This window comes from Antedon bifida, chromosome 6 (genome assembly GCF_963402885.1).
Source record: "Antedon bifida chromosome 6, ecAntBifi1.1, whole genome shotgun sequence".
Classification (NCBI taxonomy): domain Eukaryota; kingdom Metazoa; phylum Echinodermata; class Crinoidea; order Comatulida; family Antedonidae; genus Antedon; species Antedon bifida.
The window spans coordinates 4,412,711-4,433,035 of record NC_136231.1 but is presented as its reverse complement, the minus strand read 5'-3'; the positions used below and the strand labels follow the sequence as shown (position 1 = coordinate 4,433,035).

At 31.5% G+C, this 20,325-nt stretch overlaps 1 protein-coding gene across 5 annotated transcripts in view; it reads right to left on the bottom strand.

Moving 5' to 3' along the window:
• The window catches only part of LOC144844309 (ras-GEF domain-containing family member 1B-like), an 80,012-nt gene that overhangs the window by 9,190 nt on the left and 50,497 nt on the right, over nt 1-20,325 (bottom strand). The gene's annotated exons all lie outside the window — the stretch shown is intronic.

Below are 20,325 nucleotides of genomic sequence, written 5' to 3'. Positions count from 1 at the left end.
ACACACCTGGGACCATTACCTGGAAATTAGCCAGACACATATTGGCTTGCTTACGCAAGAAACGAGCCGTAGTTTATGGTCACAAATTTTAAATGAGACATCAGTATTTTCATATCTAGAAACAGATTTTGAAAATATTTTCTATAGAAAGAATAATTACTTATTACATGGGAATATTTCCATCGTATGAGATAAAATAAACTCTAAATAATAAGGAGGAAATCATAATTCAAAATAGTAATCTTTATATTATTCTACATAAGCATTATTTAAATTTCAGTTAAAATCGCTTAAAATTCATAATATAATACAGTATCTGTGTATAATCAAAATTTTGTATGTTATTAATACAATTTTGAACTGCCATACAAAACTTTGTTTATGTTAAATTATTAACTAATTTGTTATAAAGACATGTATAGCTACAAGATTGATATATTCCAGTAAAGTAACCATAAACTATCTTAAAACATATCCATCAACATTTGGCAAATTATTTGGAGAAACCTAAAGCTTCTCTCTCAACTCCTCGATAATAAAACCATTTCATGTAACATAAAATGGACAAATCCTGACAAGATTGAAATATAAGGTTCTCTTTTAGATTGAGACAAATTATTATTGCACTCTCTCCTGTTCCAAGCAGACATACTAATTGGACGTGCCTCGTTGTGATTAATTAGTCATTCACTCACTCTGGATTGTCACATAGGATACTCATTAAGTATGCATCTTTGCTATACTTTGCCAACAAATGACCAGAATTTGTCTACAATTAAAGAAACGACGCCACTGTCATTATTTGCTATTATTGCTTTCATCGTTCTCGTTATTAACAACCGTCGTACTATTTGCCCGTAATGTTTGTTTCTCATAATGTAATGTGTAGTTTTTAATACGGTATTCATTTATTGCGATCCTGTGAAACCTACAGATGTGTATAATAGTTCATTTCTTTGAATTAATAGTAAGACAAACACGAGATATCCAAATGACAGAGAATATAAACATTGTATTAATTGTATTGTGTGTGAATATCAATAACAATAATAATCATACAAACAGTAATAATAATCATAATTTTTCAATGCTATTAATTTATTTTTTAAGCTTGAAAGATCAGAGAATCAGCGGGGCGATCTTCTGTGGTTATTTCCACAATTAAACTGTTAACCTTGTATTCATTACAAAGCTAACCTAAGTTTAAATTATTTAAACTATTTTTTCTTTTTGAAAATGACAGAAAATGAAAGTAACATAGATAATGAAAACATCTTCAACTTTCAGTTAAAATTACAAACTGAAACAAACAACAAATCATATGATAGTGTTGTTTACTATCGTCAGTTGAACAATTACTTTCATCACTCTCGTTAACTATGAAATGTTTTAAATAGAAAGTTAGATCACATGTTATAGAAACAAATTTAGCGTTAATAATTTTTAATTAAATTGATAAGCAATTATTATAATGTGAAATTATGGAACAGTAGCAGATATGATGGCTGTAGATATAATTTTGATGGCATTTACGATTCTGGAAAAAAATAATTTTACAGAATTTTAGGCTATTTGTTGTATATAATACAAACCACTGAAAAGTCAAAATGGTTGTTAACTTTGACAGTTGCATGTACTCTACCTCCTTTCTCTCTTCTGCACTCCATAAAGCATTCAAATAAAAGTTAATCGATCAATTAACCTAAATTTGGGATGGGCTTATGTATAACCCTTGGTTGGGCTTAGTGAGGTTGGGTGTTAGTCCAGACACAGACACACACTGTCACTCGGTTGGTACAAAGAACGTTAGTTAAAACCTGAATCATTTCCTACAAACTTAGTCTTGGTCATGTGTGACAAATCCATTGGATTAAGCAACACACTTGAACACAACATACAAACACTGCCAACATATTTAATTTTCAGGGAGTGACACATCTTTTATACGGCACAGGGTAGATGATTAATTCATGATTTTTGCAACCCTCTAGCATCATATTCAATTATTATTCTAGCAACATTCAATGTTGTAGGGAAGAGTAACATACACCATACAACTAATTACTATATAAAAGTTTTTGTAAGTAAATATATTTTACAATGTTTTTACAATATTTTCACATAAAAATTTATCTTGCATATTTTGCAAATTATCTTTTTTTTTAGAAATATTATTGATAAAACATTTTGATGAATCAACAAAATGTTTAAATGAGTCCTAAACAATTTTTACTGAGTCCTAAATAATATTTAATGTTTTAGCCATCCATTCTACCTATCTTTGCACTATAATAAAAATTGTTATGAACCAACAACTTTCATTGAAAAGGTGCAGCATTACAGAACACAATGCTTGTGAAAACAATATGTGTATACATTCTAAAGCTCTGTCTACACTATCAAACTAGTTTGACAAAAAAAGTGTGATGTGCCAATATATGGTAGTGATATTCCCAAATATGGTAGTGATATGACATTCTCATGTCCATATACGGGCACATCACATTTTTTTGTCACCTAGTTTGATAGAGTTTAGAAAACGTTATGTGATTTAAGAAAGTAATGATGGAAACACAAAGTATCAACAAGCTACAGTATGCAACAAACCAAAATGATCAGGTTAGAAAAAATATATATAAATCATGTGTCTCAAAATAAAGCTGATGATTATAAGTCAAGATTTGAATCGTTAAAACAAAATATTGAGTGCGAATAAGTTTAAGACGAATGAGTATATTATTGATATAAGAATTAGAAAGATTCGGTTAGTAATAGTTACAAGATGTCAAAACCATGCACTCACTTCAAATACCTGTGATATACGTGATCCCTGATCAGTATGATTCTTCTCAAATAGAGCCAACGCTCTGTCAGATGACATAAAATCCAAAAATCCCATTTTTAGTATCAAAACTACGCACTTATCAAATTAAAATTATACTCAAGCTAGACTTGAGATAGTCTGTAAAGATGCACAGAATGAATGCTAGTAAAAGTAATCTAGGCTTCTCTCCAATTTTGTTATTTAATCTGCAAACAATCAAGATGTAATCAGTTTTTAATACATTATTACTCTAGCTTCAGTCATAGTTAGCTGCTGAACTGTCCAATGACTATTAAAGCTGCTCAGTTCACTCGAATGCCCAGGACCTTGCTATGGCTGTATATATATACGATGCTATTTGTATCACATGTGATGATGTCATAGTGTGTGGGCGTGCTATTGGAGGAAACCAGGCATTGAAACAAGTCTAAAATGTAAAGGATATTGGCAAACATCAGGCAGTCCGATACGAAAGTACTTTTAAATACATTACATTTGTTTATAGCTAGAATAGCGTATAAGGATGTGTTTGAAAAAAGTACATTATAAAATTTGAAAACAAAACTTACAGCAGCTAAAAATAAACAATTTGTAACGGTAATTTTTCAACTTCAGAATTAATTGTGTATCATATTACATAAGAAATTTTTAAGAATTATAAATAGAAATTTATAATTTAGGATAGGGATTGGTTTAATTAACTAATAGCCTTTTAAGCTTGGTAAGCACTTAAATATAAAATAAATATATAAATCTTATTTTATTACAACATTATCAAGTAATTATTTTAATTTTACAAATTAATAACCTCTGGAAACAATATCTGCAACACAAATGAGAGCAACTTTTCTTCTCTTGATAGCAAATTAAATAAGGACAAAAAAAAAATGTTGTCATGATTTTAATTATAATATGTTGTTCCTTTGGATGAACTAAATTTAAAGTCAATCTTTTACCTTTGTGTGAAGAAAAAATTAGACCTAGACTATAGGAACTCGGACAGCTCCATGATTTTAACTGGAAATTAATAAGGGGAAATATCTGCAACACAGATGAGCAACTTTTCTCTTGATAGCAAATTAAATCAGGACAACAAAATCATTTTGTCATGATTAATTATAATCTGTTGTTCCTTTGGATGAACTAAATTTATATCAATCTTTTAGTTCTTTGTGTGAAGAAAAATTAGACCTAGACTATAGGAACCCGGACACCTCCATGATTTTAACTGTGAAATTAATAAGGGGAAAAAAGGGGGAAATATCTGCAACACAGATGAGCAACTTTTCTCTTGATAGCAAATTAAATCAGGACAACAAAATCATTTTGTCATGATTTTAATTATAATCTGTTGTTCCTTTGGATGAACTAAATTTATATCAATATTTTAGTCCTTTGTGTGAAGAAAAGATTAGACCACCTAGATTATAGGAACCCGGACACCTCCATGATTTTAACTGGAAATTAATATAAGGGGGAAAAAGGGGGAAATACCTGCAACACAGATGAGCAACGTTTCTCTTGATAGCAAATTAAATAACATTTGTCATGATTTTAATAATAATCTTTTGTTCCTTTGGATGAACTAAATGTTGTAAGTCAATTGTTTGTGTAAAGAAGAAAGGTCTAGACTAAAAAAACCCAGACACCTCCAACCGTGTTAGAGTTGCGATTTCCAATTTTGCCCAAAATCTTGATTGAGTCAGGTGTCTAAATATAGGTATAATTATTCAGTGTTTTATTTTTCATATAATTATCTATATAATGCAGATATTTATACATTTTAGAAGAGGTTAAATTCATTTGAGGTTTCAATTTGCAATAGACAAATATGTACAGTACAACTCTAACTGTAAATTAGTAAAGTTGCACTATTAAGATATTAAAATTACCAATGAAATCAATTTCATTATCACTTGAGAATAGTTACGTTAATGGTTACTACGCAAACCATGGTTTTGATTCGCTATATTGTATATAAACCATAAATGGTAATACTACTACTCAGAAATTAGGTCAGTTATAATAAACATTTAATTGAGGAAATACACTGTAAATTACTTTATGTACCATATATAGTGAAGTATTCATTCTTTGTGAATAAATTAAAGGAAACACTAAAAATGGAGAATACGCATAATTCTACAACCATAAACAGATTTGCAATATCATAAATCATTATTTCATATTTATTAAAATTCTTATTATTTTGTATACAGTCAACTCTCTAAATATGTCTGGTTTTCAGGAAAGCCTGGTATTCAGAATGTGTTTTTAATGTTAACAAGGCCAACAGCCATTAAGTCGCGTGCTACAATGCATAGTGATACCGGACCGACAGACCGACCGATAGACAGACCGGCAGATGGACAGACCGACCGACCGACATAGTGAACTATAGAGTCGCGTCCACACGACTAAAAATGGTATGGTATCAGGCGAGCTGACTGTATTGCATTTTAATTTTTTGTCAAACTTATAGTATAATTTTGTTGAGGTCAAGAAAGGTCAATGCGACAAAACGACAACTGCTTCATACTATGGCATAAACTTGTTAGCAATGAAGCTTGAAAATGAAATAAATTTACATCATTACCGAACAAATTTACCGTATGATGAAGAAATTACAATTTTTAATTGGATGACGGGATTAAAACAATTAATATCTTTAGATAGAATTTGACTTCCAATAATGTACCGGTAACCATTTTTTATTTATACAAAACTAATTACAATATGTGATTCTATGAATTTTATTACAATAATTAATGTCTCAGAAAATATTTTTCCAAATAGAGGACACCATTTGTTCCACTTTAGCCAATGTACCTTCAGTAGTGTCAAGACTCCTTATAGTCTAGCTGAGGTAGCTGGGCCTTGGTAGAATTTAAGCCAATAATCCCTATTTACGCAATTTATTTGAAATTAGGTTTACCGAGTGACATCATTTGTTTAAGTTCAGAGAAATCTAGGAAATGGGTGGAACTACTGTATTAACGACAATGATTGTCAAAACAACAGGAAGGAAATCCTTGTTTACCTAGAAGTGGGTGGAACAAATGCCAAAAACAACTAGATTTTGGTTCAAAACAAACTACTCAATCTACTGTACACAGCAACTGTCAAACAATTGGAACCTCCCAACAGTAACAAAAACTGTTCTAAACAATGAACCTTTCGACAACAGACAAAAGTAAAACCTCCAAACAGTAACAAAAACTGTTGTAAATAACGAACCTTTCGACTACAGGCTAAAGTAAAAGAGAATGCTTTGAAATACTCTACACGATGGAAGCTAGGCATAGAAATTGACTCTCCTGATTGGATAATTCACATCAATCTAATCAACATAGGTGCATCTCCAATGAATGATATGGTACTTTGAAGATGAATTTGGTTAGAATGTGTAATCACCCCCGAGTGATGTTAATATTCGTAAACAACGTATAGAACTCATGATTTATGCCTGTGTAGGAATGGCGTAGTATGTATATGTGCTGCCAACATGTACCTGATGTTATATTCACAAAGAAATGCTCTTTTGACTAAAACTTTAATAAAGTATGATATATCAGTTGATTATTTTAAAATTTATCAAATATTTCTTATTTATATTGTACAATTTAAATGTATAGAAGCATTAGATCAAAAAGATTAATTTCAAATATGGAAGGTTTGCATATGAGTTGACCAGCCTTTAAGATGGACACTCATTCTTTCCTTGCTTGCCCTTGGTCCCAGGGCAACCAAAAATTGATATAGGGCAACTAAAAATTAAAAAGATCGGTCCAGACAACCAAGTAAAATCCAAAAAAAGATTACAAAAACATTTTGCATCAGTTGTGGAATACAACAGCACAGTCTGGATCAAATGTTTGATAATTTTGAACGCAATATGTTTCGACCACCAAATATAATGTCAATTTGATGCAATTGGATTAAAACGACCCACGCTTTCTCTACCTGCCTTTGTAATGTCATCCACCGCTTTGTTAAACAATTTAAGTTTAATTTTGAACAAAATCCTATCAAATCTATTCATTAGTGTGCGTACTGTTACTAAAGCTCATATCTTTCAGTGACGACTTTCACCTCTTCCGTTTTAGCAATTAAGACAAACAACGGCGTTATGGTATTGGGATTTTAGAATTGAAGATTTAGGTCAAAAACATAGTTAGTCCCAAAGGAGTAAGAAGTCCTGTTTATGTTATATTTCCACAAACACTAACAGAACTCTGTCAACATGATAATTTCTTGAAGGATTTCCTGTAAATGTCGGTTAAATGTGTGATTGAACTTGGATAAGTTTGACAAACAAATTTTACTGATTTACTTTTACAAAATACAGTGATTCTATTCACAGTCACTTTTTTTCTTCATTTATTATATCTTATTTATTCTTTTTATTTTAAATTTGCCAGTACTGTACATTTTTCATAATTGCTAGTTGAAAATTTCAAACTAGCTAACATTTGCTGCTTTTCGACAAAAGGTTATTTAAATTTAAACTAGCAAAGTTACTTGAGGTTTGATCCACCAATTTAACTTTTAGAATTAATTAATTTACCAACTAATTTACATGCTTGGCACTATAGTTACGTTGCTCATTTTGCTAATTACATTTTTTACAACTAGTAATGTTTACTAGTGATAAAAAAGTATATTTCTAGCCCTGCAAACATGCAGATTACTGGTTGAGAAATGGGACATAAAAAGTCTACTGTTACCGTGACAATGCCAGGATTTGGACATAGGTTGACTTGTAAACAAGCATGTCAACCACCAACCTACAGCGCCACTTTGCATGTGAGAACAGCACTTAAGTTTTTAAATGTTGGTAACTGAGTCACCTTAAAGTAATAGTATTTTATCCTTTGCATCCTGAGTTAATAATCTTTTTATTAAATGTTTATTGAAGTAATTTGCTTCATTCAGACCTATTAATAATATATTTCAATTTTCTAGTGAGTCAGGTTTATTTCCTAGTCATACTATAATGACCCGTTCTCTGTCATATATGCCCAAATGACGCCATATTAATATTCACAGTTATCTATCCTCATAATACTCTTTATAATCACTCAGTTCTTCTCGCACATGTCTACTAAAAAGCAAAATAGGGGGCGTGCTGTAATATTAATGTTTTTAACACAGCTGTAGTGAGTCTATTGTATATTTATAGTTTGACACAAAAACTACACTACAGTAGTATGCAATACTGTAAAATAATTTAATATTAATTGATTTGCAACAACGTCATATTACATTGTACACACTGCCATGCAGAATACAATATTAAGATAATTAAACGATACAATATTGTTTTATGGAATCTTTTTATCGTTCTTTAACATGCAAAGTTCGTGATAAGGATGTCAAACTTTGACACTAAAATGATATGATATTATTATAGTATTGTCATTAGTCACAAGAAGTAGGATATGTAAACTACCAAAATGTTTCATAGCCTACCACAATAGTAAACATTGGGTGAAACACATCATATATTACTGTACTGTATTACTTTTATCTGCAACCTACATTCTGTGGGCCACACTACGTTCTTAAAATATTAATAATCTCAATTTTCTTTCCATGAATATATTATGACTTATAAAGAGAAGTAAATAATGACTTTAGCGACATATAAATCATGACTATGCACTATTTATATAATTATATTACATTATACGGTAATGTAAAAGCACTGAAACTTCATCGTAATGTGACGATATATCACACTTACAACATACTATGAATATCTAGTCTATTAACTTGCAGATTTCTGGATGTGACCGTGCACTTTCTTTTTTCTTCGTTAATCCCAATGAAATTAACCGATACTCATTTCTCGTCCAGTCAATTCTTCTATTTCTATTATTAGATTACAACTAGATACTAATTGAATTTATGTAATATATGCTTCGCTTGGCTGCTGGCCAGATACAGATACGGCTGAAAACTGAGGTGAAAGTACGACTGATTGGAATTTTTAACTGTGGGTTTGTAGAGAAGAGGAAAAGGGTGAAATTTAATTAACTGAATGTGCGTGATTATCATTAAAGTTAAAGTCTTATTATAAACACTGCAGGATACTTGAGGTCAAAAATGTAATTATTTAATTCCATAATTCTCAACACCTTCCTTCATTACATCATTATTAAATACATCATACTGATAACTTGGTAAAAAAAAAGTATTGGTCAAGCATCTAGTATCTGCCTCAGACCTCTGGTCAAGGTGGGCACTGGATCAATGTTAGGACCAATCAAGGTGCTTTAAACAGTCCTGGCTATGTTTGTATCAAACCTGTTAGTGGCGGTAATTATCGCTGTTGGTTTCGATTGAATAAAATAAAATGTTCCTTTCGCCTCACAATTCAAACCAGATGACATTTAACATACAAGATCTTCACACAGTAATTATAGAAAGTTTGGACTACCGTACTGTACCAAATCTACTTGGCTTAATGGTTCTTTAAAATTTCAATCGAGGAATGCATTTGAAATGTAAACTAAATTTTAGACGTTAATTATTTAGAAATGATGTGCACTGCTATAATACATTAATTTATTTGACACATGGAATTAATTTCCATCTTCGTCTCTTCATCTTGAGCAATAAAACATCTATAAATTTAAGTAATGTTTTTGTTTCAACACCTGTAATACCAAACATTATATTGACATTACTACAGCTATTCAAACAGAAAAACAAACTTTCCAGAATAACTACAACAGAGTGAAATTAAAACAACAAATGAATTGGCAATCGGATTAATATTACAGCAGAGGACCAATCATTCGGTAATATAATATTGACGAATTCTGCAATAGGATACTTTACCGAAGCAAACAGAAGTTCAGTCAACTTGTTTCTGCTATTTGAAAGATGTAAATGAAGAAAATGATTTGTGGACGAAGATACAAGCCATGACAGAAGTATGGCAGACAGATCTATTGATGAAAGCATGTCAAAACAGATTTATGAAAGATGATTGTATTTAATTTCACTATAAATATTCATTTTGTAAAATTTGTGCCATCTTAAAATTTAGTAACTTAATAAAATGATAAATATGTAGAGAAAATGGAAATTGTAAAATCATGATAATTTTGATTGAGGAATTTAATATGAAAACAAATATATTTTAAGTGAAATTTTTAATTCATTAAGATAAATAAATATTTAATTAGAGCCAATGAAAATGAGAAAGAGAAATGAAGCCACTTCAATATTACAATTAGCAATAAAGAAATAATCATAGACAGACCTAAAGTTTGCCGGTGGTCCGAATCTGTGGTCGTATTCACCAATCACTCTTTAGGCTAAGGGAATCACTTACCCTTAAAATTAAAAAAATCTCCTATCTAAGTGAATACATTTTAAGAGAAATACTTAAATATTTAAGTGAAATACTTAATGTTTAAGGGAAATATCTCACTTAAGTGTGATTGGTGAATACGGCCACTGATTTGGATCACCCTTGCTCTGTGTGACCATAGGGGCTATGTACTGTAAGACATAAATTGAATCTTCTTGCAGAACACTCCTGTAAAATACAAGGGTGATGACTGACCCACTGTGTAAATGAGGAGTATTAAAAAAGTGACTGTTTAAAGTATGTGAAGCTACTCCACATCATCATAACATAAACCTTGGAATAACATGATGAGTAAGAATCAAAATAAAGCAAGTTTATTGACCTAACATAATTAACCAAAGTTGGAAAATAGTTTTAAGTATTACTCACAATGACCCACTGTAGTAGTACAGTATAACAAAGATCAGATTAAAATGTTTGTATGAAAAGCTGCACTTTCATTCAGCTTAGGGGTAAAAGAACGCCACCAAGATGTTGATCAATACATTGAACGATTACCAACAGCATGTGAAGAAAATAACAATACACAGGTTTTCGACCGGCGAATATCCCTGCGGACTAAGAAAGCACTTAACACGACTGACACATACCTCCAGATGAAAGAAAACATTGTAATTAACTCACAACTATTACAGAAATGCTAATTAAGTTTGAGAATGAAGGGGTAAACCTTGTCTGCTGGGAGGGTTCATTTTCACTATTGATTTCAAATTGATGGACTTGATGGAATGAAAGTAAAGTGCTATAAGATTATGGAAAACAAAGAGAAATTACTGATCCATAATGTTTTTATTTCTAATCTGGAACATTTGTTTTATACCTATTAACATACAAACATTAAGATGTTGAGGAAAAGGTCTCCGTGATAAATATCTATTTAACATTGTCGTTTGCGACAGACCTCTGCCATACTGTCAATATTTTTAAAAATTATAAATCTTTTGCTTATGTTACTCTAAAAATAAGAATTATGTCATCATATTTGTTTTTTTAAAATCAAAACATAAAGAACAAACAAATTAACAGTTGATTAATTTAGAATAGCTCTTTCAAAACCGCTGAGATACTGAAAACAACTTCCAAACAACAACAACCAAACTAAAATAAGAAAATGGATCATAGTGTATATGGTAGATAACGTAATATTCTAAGTTTATTTTTTAATTAGAGCCTTGTATGGAACTAGCCTTGGGTTAGAAAGTGGTTAATTTTTCCATCATAGCCCTGTAAGAAAACACCACTTAAAACAGTTCAATTTACAATTAAATGGTCATACTACGTTTGGTAAATAAACGTAATATTCTAATTTTATTTTCAAATTAAAGACCCCTGTACGAAACTAACCCTTGGTTAAAATGTGGGTAACTTGTCTGTGATTAATGATTCTCTACTGAGAAACCATAGTGAGAAACCTTGATGAGTGTGCGTAAATTGCCAGATTTCTTACTAAGACAACTAAACCTATGTGACGTCCATCAGAGCGCCAGATCAAATCATGATACCTATATTTACCCTCACCAGGGGTTAAATGCTAAACGTGTCATGATACGCGTCATCAAACACACTACCATGCCATGACATTTAGTCCACACGTTTCTAGTAAAAAGACATACATTAAAATTCAAACAAATCATGTTTTATCAAGAACATAATAATAACAATAAAATATTATAAATAAACAGTCTTGCCAGTAAATTTAGAATGGTAAAGTTTTAATTAGATGGTTTTGTCATGTTTTTGCTTTTAATTCAAGGGCAGAAATTGGAATAATAAATGACATGGACATTTGTATTGTTAAAGAAAACATATTACCTGGTAACAATGGGCAGCTGAGGCCTACGTGGTAGAATTTGATGTGTGTGGTAGAAGTACAGATAGGTGAAGTTTTAACATTTTGTATACAAATTGGAAAAGAAATGACTCCTTAAAATATATTTATTAATTTAATTCACCAGGTAATTAACATGGAACCACAGATTGCTATAAACTGACTCCATAATGAAATGTATCTTTTATCTAGGCTTAAAAAGTGGGCGGACAAGAATGTCAAGTACATTTATTGGGTTAGACGTGTTAAGTTAAGCCAAAGGTAAGCATCCAGGATGTTATGATGAGTCTATGGTTAGTTAATGTCAACCATGTTTAATTCAATTCAAGTTCTACATTTATATTGTACAGTAGCAATAAGTAAGAGTTGACCTAATGCCTGCGGTCTAGGCTGTTTAGGCTAGGGCAATGATGCAGAATAAACTGCAGACTCCTTGTAGAAAGACATGTGCTAAACAGAAGGAGGATTACAAAGGAAGCTGTTGATCTAAACCCTAGGTCAAGATCAAGCTTTCCATTAAAGAATTAAAAAACATTTTTTAATTACAGAATCTAAGCGAGTCATTATAGCATATTAAATCATTATCTTATTTTTAAAATAAAAAACTGTTTTGTTAATTGGGTTTCACTGTTGTTCAGAGTGTATTTATTGCTTTGGCCGAGTTTATTGTGTACATTACCCGAAGATTGACTTGCTATACATTTTCAAACAGAGACATAAGTTTGTTTGTTGCAAAACCTACACCAAACTATGCCATTTTTTCAACCCAATACAAGCTGTAGTTGCAGATTACAAAGATTTCAGTTTTTGGAACATATTCAAATTTTATTTTATACAAATAAATGGGCCTTATCAATTTAGGCGAATTGTATGCCAGCTGCGTAATCTTTATTTTGTAAAGGGTTCCAATGGCCTTGTTTTTCATGAATTTAGGCATGCTTCCAAAGTAAAAATTTAAAAAATAAAAATAATATATACGTCCTTTTATTAAACAAATAGTTTCTTTTCAATTGCACAATGCAACAACTAATTTTGTTCCAAGAAGTTCTGAATGTGTATAATTCTTCTGGTATTCACGGAACAGTTACAGTTGATCTGTTTGAAATTCAGCAATATAACCAAATAGTATAAGTATTTGTGTAAAAATGATTTACAGAGTCCAACATTTAATTTAGTGTGAACTGAAATACAATAATTGATTGTACCACCACACACAAAAATAGTATGGAAATTTATGAAGAGCTCCCTCTATATAAGAACAACCAAAGGGCAGAGATGAAAAGGTTAGGCTACTGTACTCTATATTATTTTGAGCTGGGAATACTTGGTAACATATTATGTATGTAGCTTAATTTGTTTATTAAGACCCATGGGTCTGAACATAGCCTAAGAAAGCCTGTCTTCCAATCCCTGAGACATAAGTTCAAATGGTCAAAGTTTATCCTACAAGTGAATACAGTACAAAATTGCTTTCTGTATCTATAAGAAGATCTAGTTTATCAATTCATAGCGATATTTAAATGATGCTGGAAGATGAAGTGAACACATATGCATGTTGTGTTGGTGTCTTTAACAATTAGCAGCATCCACTACGTCAACCATCTTTGTACCTGCATACTTCATACTGCCAGAACAACCCTATGTGACTTCGTCAAACCTTTCCTCCAAGAAAACCAAGCATTAAATGAAATGTTAAATGTTATAAACAACTTCAATCAAATAAGCACCACACTGAAACCTCAACTTCATCATAATTATATCATCGAAATGGGGTTTATAATCTACATCGCTGGTACAATCTCCCTTCAGCTTTTGTATATTGTTGGCTCGGAGCCGGCCTCGGGCTCGCTGATACCTGAGTAATACCTAAGTGTAAACAGGGTCTAACTTTACTATCAACTATTATAAACCTTTCTTTGTGCTTATACGGAGTACAATTGACATATACAGTAATATTAATAATGTTTAATATGTTAATATTCTATACTGAATTGATATATATGTATACAGTAGAACCTTCATTTTACGTACCCTGATTTTACGTTCCCTTGATTTTACGTACGCTTAAAATGACCGATGACGTCATCATTTTCTTACATTGAGGGCGCAATTTAACAACAACAAAGCACAAAGCCATGGCTGTGTGAGGAACTCATGTGCATTCCCCTACAGCAGCGACTGTTTTTATTGATAGAAAATACAAGAACATTGATATTTTATTTATAACACTTTATTTAAACTGAATCGCACAGCCTGCATATACTGTACTTTTCTAGGGCTCACATCTTGCTAGGCCTGCTAGCCTGGCCTAGATTAGTCTAGGCCTAGGAATGGCCTAGCTAAGCTAGTGACCACCTGCATGCTGTAGGCAAACACGGCAGCCTTTTTAGCTATGATCTACGTATTTAGGGGTCAATTTAAGGTCAACCTCGATTTTACGAATCCCTTGTTTTACGTACGCCTTTCGGTCCCGTACCGTACGTAAAATGGAGGTTCTACTGTATATATATATAAACAAATCAGGCAAAGAACATTAATTCTAAACCGCCCGGTGATGGTGACTGAAATTTAATTAATTAATTTGAAACGATAAAGATGAGGAAATCTGTGAGAATGAGAAAAAGTCGCCCCAACCGAGACTCGAACTCGGACCGCCTGCTTGATATGCAGATGTCCTAACCATTAGACCACTGGGGCTTTCATGGTATTGTTCGAACTCGATTGGATAGCGACTCTTTAACACTCTCGGCGTGGTACGGCGGAACAGCACTAGTCCTCAGTTGTACGCACGCGCACCAGAGATCAAATTGATACGCCCTCATCTTACAGTATTTTTATTCACGAGGCGGGATCTCCGAAGAGATACTTTTATATATATAAACAAATCAGGCAAAGAACATTAATTCTAAACCGCCCGGTGATATACTGAAATTTAATTAATTAATTTGAAACGATAAAGATGAGGAAATCTGTGAGAATGAGAAAAAGTCGCCCCAACCGAGACTCGAACTCGGACCGCCTGCTGTATATATATATATATATAAAACCGAGAATGTTAAAGAGTCGCTATCCAATCGAGTTCGAACAATACCATGAAAGCCCCAGTGGTCTAATGGTTAGGACATCTGCATATCAAGCAGGCGGTCCGAGTTCGAGTCTCGGTTGGGGCGACTTTTTCTCATTCTCACAGATTTCCTCATCTTTATCGTTTCAAATTAATTAATTAAATTTCAGTATATCACCGGGCGGTTTAGAATTAATGTTCTTTGCCTGATTTGTTTATATATATAAAAATTGTTTATATCTCTACCAAGCTACCTTCTTTGTTTTCTACTCTTATTCAGTCTCCACCCACTATTCAACACGCTGTTTCTATTGTTATATTTCTTTTATTCCTGTCCACCCAGGCAGCACTTGCCAACTCATATGCTACTGTATGACTTTATCCAAATTCCCTCACTTGCACTGATGAAGGGCTAGTGTTGCCCGAAAGCTCTGCTAACTTTTCTGGCTGTTTACTTTATCGTTTTGATTTAGCTTTTCGCTTTTTTTATTTGTATCTCCATTGAGATCCAGCCACTGATACCCACAGCATTGTCATTTTTTTCAGTAATTTGCCTTTGGATTTATATATATATATATATGTAATTTATTTCTTAATAATCTCAATTATTATTATTAATGACAATGAATTGCATGGTTGCGGTGAGACTATTGTATAAAATATTCTCAGCATATTTTTATAACTATTGGAGACATATCCATTTCTACGGTAGTTTTTTTTGTCTTGGTAAAAACTTATTAATATTTAAATTTATCAAACAGTTTTAACGGAAATTTACAACTATTACTTTCAACAATTTAATGCTACATTCATTTTGTAATTCCAGAGGCAACAATGTCAGTGATAAATTAATGTCATAATGATCTCAGAGTAGAAGGAAGATTTTCAAATCAATCTAAGATTAGTCACACTTTAATCGGACTTAAAATTAGCGTGGCCATCTGTTACATAGATTCGAAGTTCTGTAAAGTTTTTTCAGCATTTAGAAAGAAAAGAAAGAACTTTGATGGGCAAGTGGATGTGGTAAAATATTTAAGACAAAAATATTATTTAGAAATACTATAAGGATATATAGGTTTGTACTAAAAGGAGTAGGAGGTACATCACATATTCCCTCCAGTGTAAAAGATTTTCTTATAATCCTCCCACCTAAGAAGCCTTAAATAATCTTGTACTAGGGCTTACTATTTAAACATTCTTGACACCACCCATTCGCCCACCCTCATCAGCAACTGTAATCGCAGAGTTAGTTTCTATTATACTAGGATAGACCTATATTTTTTTTCACTGAAAAGAGGGCGCTGTTCAACTAATTATTAATAATTAATAAAGAATCAAATTCATCTGTTTTTGGAGCTCAAGTTATTGACCTCAAGTAAACAACTGTCCATTAAGCGTCAATTCCATTAATATTTCACGCAACTCCAACACCACGCTTGATTAACATGGAGACCTAAATAACACTACACCTGATTACTGATATTGAGTGATTTATAATTAGGTAATGCACTGACTGTCAGTGCAGCAACACTGGCAAACTAAAACTCTCCATATCACATCACAAATAGCTCCAGAACATTTTCTATTAAATCAACATTTTTCATTTCATTTTTTCAAATTCTAAACGCAATGCTCTCTCTGCTGTCATGTTGTTCAAATCACGAACAAACCATCCTTTTATAGTCAGCTAAAAAGACATTGATTTTCCTCAAACAAAGCTGATTATATAATAATTAAATTCAGCCATATTACTTTATTATATTAGCTTGTCTTATTACAGTAATACAGTTTCAGGATAAAAGGATTAAAAAAGCAAATTAATAAACAAAAACTGACTCTGGCTGCAACAAACATAAAGAACATTTAATTATTTCTTAATTTGGAATAAGATTTCATTTCACATGTACGGTAAATGCAAGATGCATACTTAATTTGGTTCGTCAATGGTGACTCATATCTGAATCACATCTTAAAGCATTGAGTGATGTGATTATGTGAGTTGGAACAATAATGGTGTTGGTCACATGATCCATCAATGGTTGATGATAAAAGTAATTGAATTTAAAGTGACATATTGTTGAAGAATCTGCTTCAAAATAAGCTTAATAAACATTACTATATTTCTAGACGCATTCATGGAAAGAAGCATTTTTGTTTTGGTGGTGTTGTTTTTTTTTTGGTTTTACCAATACAATAAAAAAAACACTGGTTGACATCTGGTTTACAGAATAAACTAACATAACCGATTTGGTTTTGCATAAGTTTCTGTGTTCTGTTTTGAGAAAATTGATTGTATCATAAATCATATAAAAATGATTATAATAATGGAACCAGACCCTCTAGTATTGTATTTTCCAATAAAAACTACTAAAATTTAACCTAAATTTTAAGTCAGTAGCTACTTTCCACGTTTGATTTCTTATTAATTATATGTTTTGTCAGTAATTAGGTACTTTTTTAATTGCCAGCACGGCAGGATATTTTTTCTCCAAAATATATTGCGTTACCATTTCGGTAAAACCTGTATTAAAGGAATGTAATAGCAAGTATTGTTAACAAGTTTAAATTTCTCACACCCATTGAATCAACACTATATCAACTTTGTAAAGCTTCTTAAAACACTACCATGCTTGATTACTTTGCAATAACAAAACCTTTCAAAGCGATTTAAATTATGAGAAAGATGAAAACTGATACTAAATCATGATTACTACAAGATTACAGTACATAAAACAAGCTTTGTTCATTTTTACTTTGTATACTGTACGTGACAAACAGAGCACAAAAACAATTAGACAACTTTGGAATAAACATTTAACATTTTCAATTTAAACTTAATGTATTGTCCCCATGAAAAAATAATAATAATTCTTAAACAATTTTTTGTTGAATATGCCATTTTAATGTCACATGATAGTTATCCACTTTGACCAAAAATTGGATCGAAAAAAAATGTATTTACCTAAAACTGTCATTTAAAGCAAAAAAATAGTAAAATTGGCTGCCAGCCAATGAGTTTTTGGTTGAATTTTATAAGTGAAAACATTTATTTTTTACATTTTTTTTCTACAAAAGGTAATTTTTATTTTATTACCCTTATTCTTTTTCTGTACAGTATTGAGTGGTGCAATACAAATTCATATCATTATACAAATAACATTTTTGGAAAAATGACTAAATCAGTATTTTTCTCTTCATAAACAAAAGTTCATTGCCCTAAAAATGACAGATAATTTTAATTTAGCAGTGTCAAAAACACAAATAGTAAATGTGTGAAGTATTTATTGGCTCGCTACTGATCTATCCGACCAAGGTGTAAAGTTATTGCCTGTGTTTGACACCGACTGTATGCACTGTTGCAATGTAATAAGCTCAGGCTGGTCGCACTTTGAGTTCAAATTAGAACATGTATCTGAGATGTGGGCTCCATAACTCTGTACATATATTTCATTAGTATAAGAGCTGTGCAGGTTGTAAATGATTTATAAGACATGTAACATCATTAAAAAGACATTATAAGCTACAACTTACAGGAGAGTGCTAAACAGAGTAGAAATTATGGAAATGAGAACATTATTCACTTGAATATTGAATCCTACTGCCATTTTTTGCTATAATTATAATCAATATAAAAATAATGTTTAAATACAAATATAAATGAATTGTCTTGTTTTTCTTATAAAATAATATTATAAAGATTGTTTATTAAACATCCAAATTAAATAATGTACTGTTAATAAGTATATACCATAACTTTACTAAAGCAAGGATACTAAATCTAAAAATATTTTAAAATATTTATTATTAAAGCGACAGATAGCGTGATATTTAATATTTCAGCCCATATTGAAGACCACACTAGGCATTGAGTATATATTATCAGGACAATATCAAGCTGGAAAATGTTGAATGTTTCAAACAACATACATACAAAGCAAGGACTGTAATCAAGTGTTTTGAATTTCATATTCAATAGATATATAGTATAGCATCTCACTACTCTATTTAAAACTATGTTTTAATCAATCAAATCTAGAACTGCCCATCCCAAGTACTTCCTGATCTGTATGTCCCCTGTTGATAAAAAGCAAGCAATCCACTTGGAAGCTAAATATCAAACAGGAAAACAAGCTATTGTGTCTAAAGGTTTTGGTAACAAACTAGTTACTAAATAGATATTCCTGGTTTGTGTTTACTATTCCTTATGGACTGCTTTCACCCTACTGTAACATCTGTCTTTCAGTTTCTAAGGTTTGTGAACTTGTTGAATGGGTAGTTGATATGTAGGAGCTTGGTTCATGCCACAACAGACAAAAAATAAATGTAGAAGCTTCAAGTGAAAGAACTATTTCGCTAGTACTGTACTACCTTTATTTTAATAAATTAAGATTTATTCAAGAGTTTGTTAAAATGATCTTGTCTATTTTCTGGGTCTGGGCATATGCTAGGCTTTGTTAAATTGAGTATCCTACAATGGTATTCCCTATTTTTCTCCAGGTCTCACTTATTATACTCCACATGTCATACAATCTCCTCATTCATGTACATATCATTTTTCTCTTTTTTATCATCTATAAGAATAATCACTGCAAACTTTAAGCCAGATCACAGATCAAATTATGGTGACTGACTTGATTAAGAAAACTAAAAAATGATGTAAAATGTACAGTAGTACATCAATATTCTGAACATACTGTAAATTTGGATATAAATAATTTAGTACTTTACACCTCTGGTTCTTCAATGATGTCATAATTACACGACCAATAAGAAAGACACAAAAATAGAATAGTATTTCAGTGAAACACCTAAATTATTAACGATGAATATTTCAAATTAAAGTTACCCAGAATTTACATCAGGATGAAATTTATTATTTAATTCACTAACAAATTTATGAAGTATCTTTTAAATTGTTTAATTTGTTGAATGAAAAACAGTAGAAATTATGCACATTCAGCATTTTTCAACACAAACAAGCATGAATGTGCGATACTCGGGGTACAGCAAAAGAAGATGTAATGACGTCATAAGACGGGATGTAACGTCACATACACATCAATAACCTCGCTACTAAATAGTTTATACGGCTATACGGTACCATCTTCGAGACATCATATGGCTGCATCCGGCTCTATAGCTTTGAGGATATGTCTCTGTAGTATATTCATGCCAAATCCTAGCTCAATACTACAACGAATAAGGGAGGAGTAGTACTTTATAAA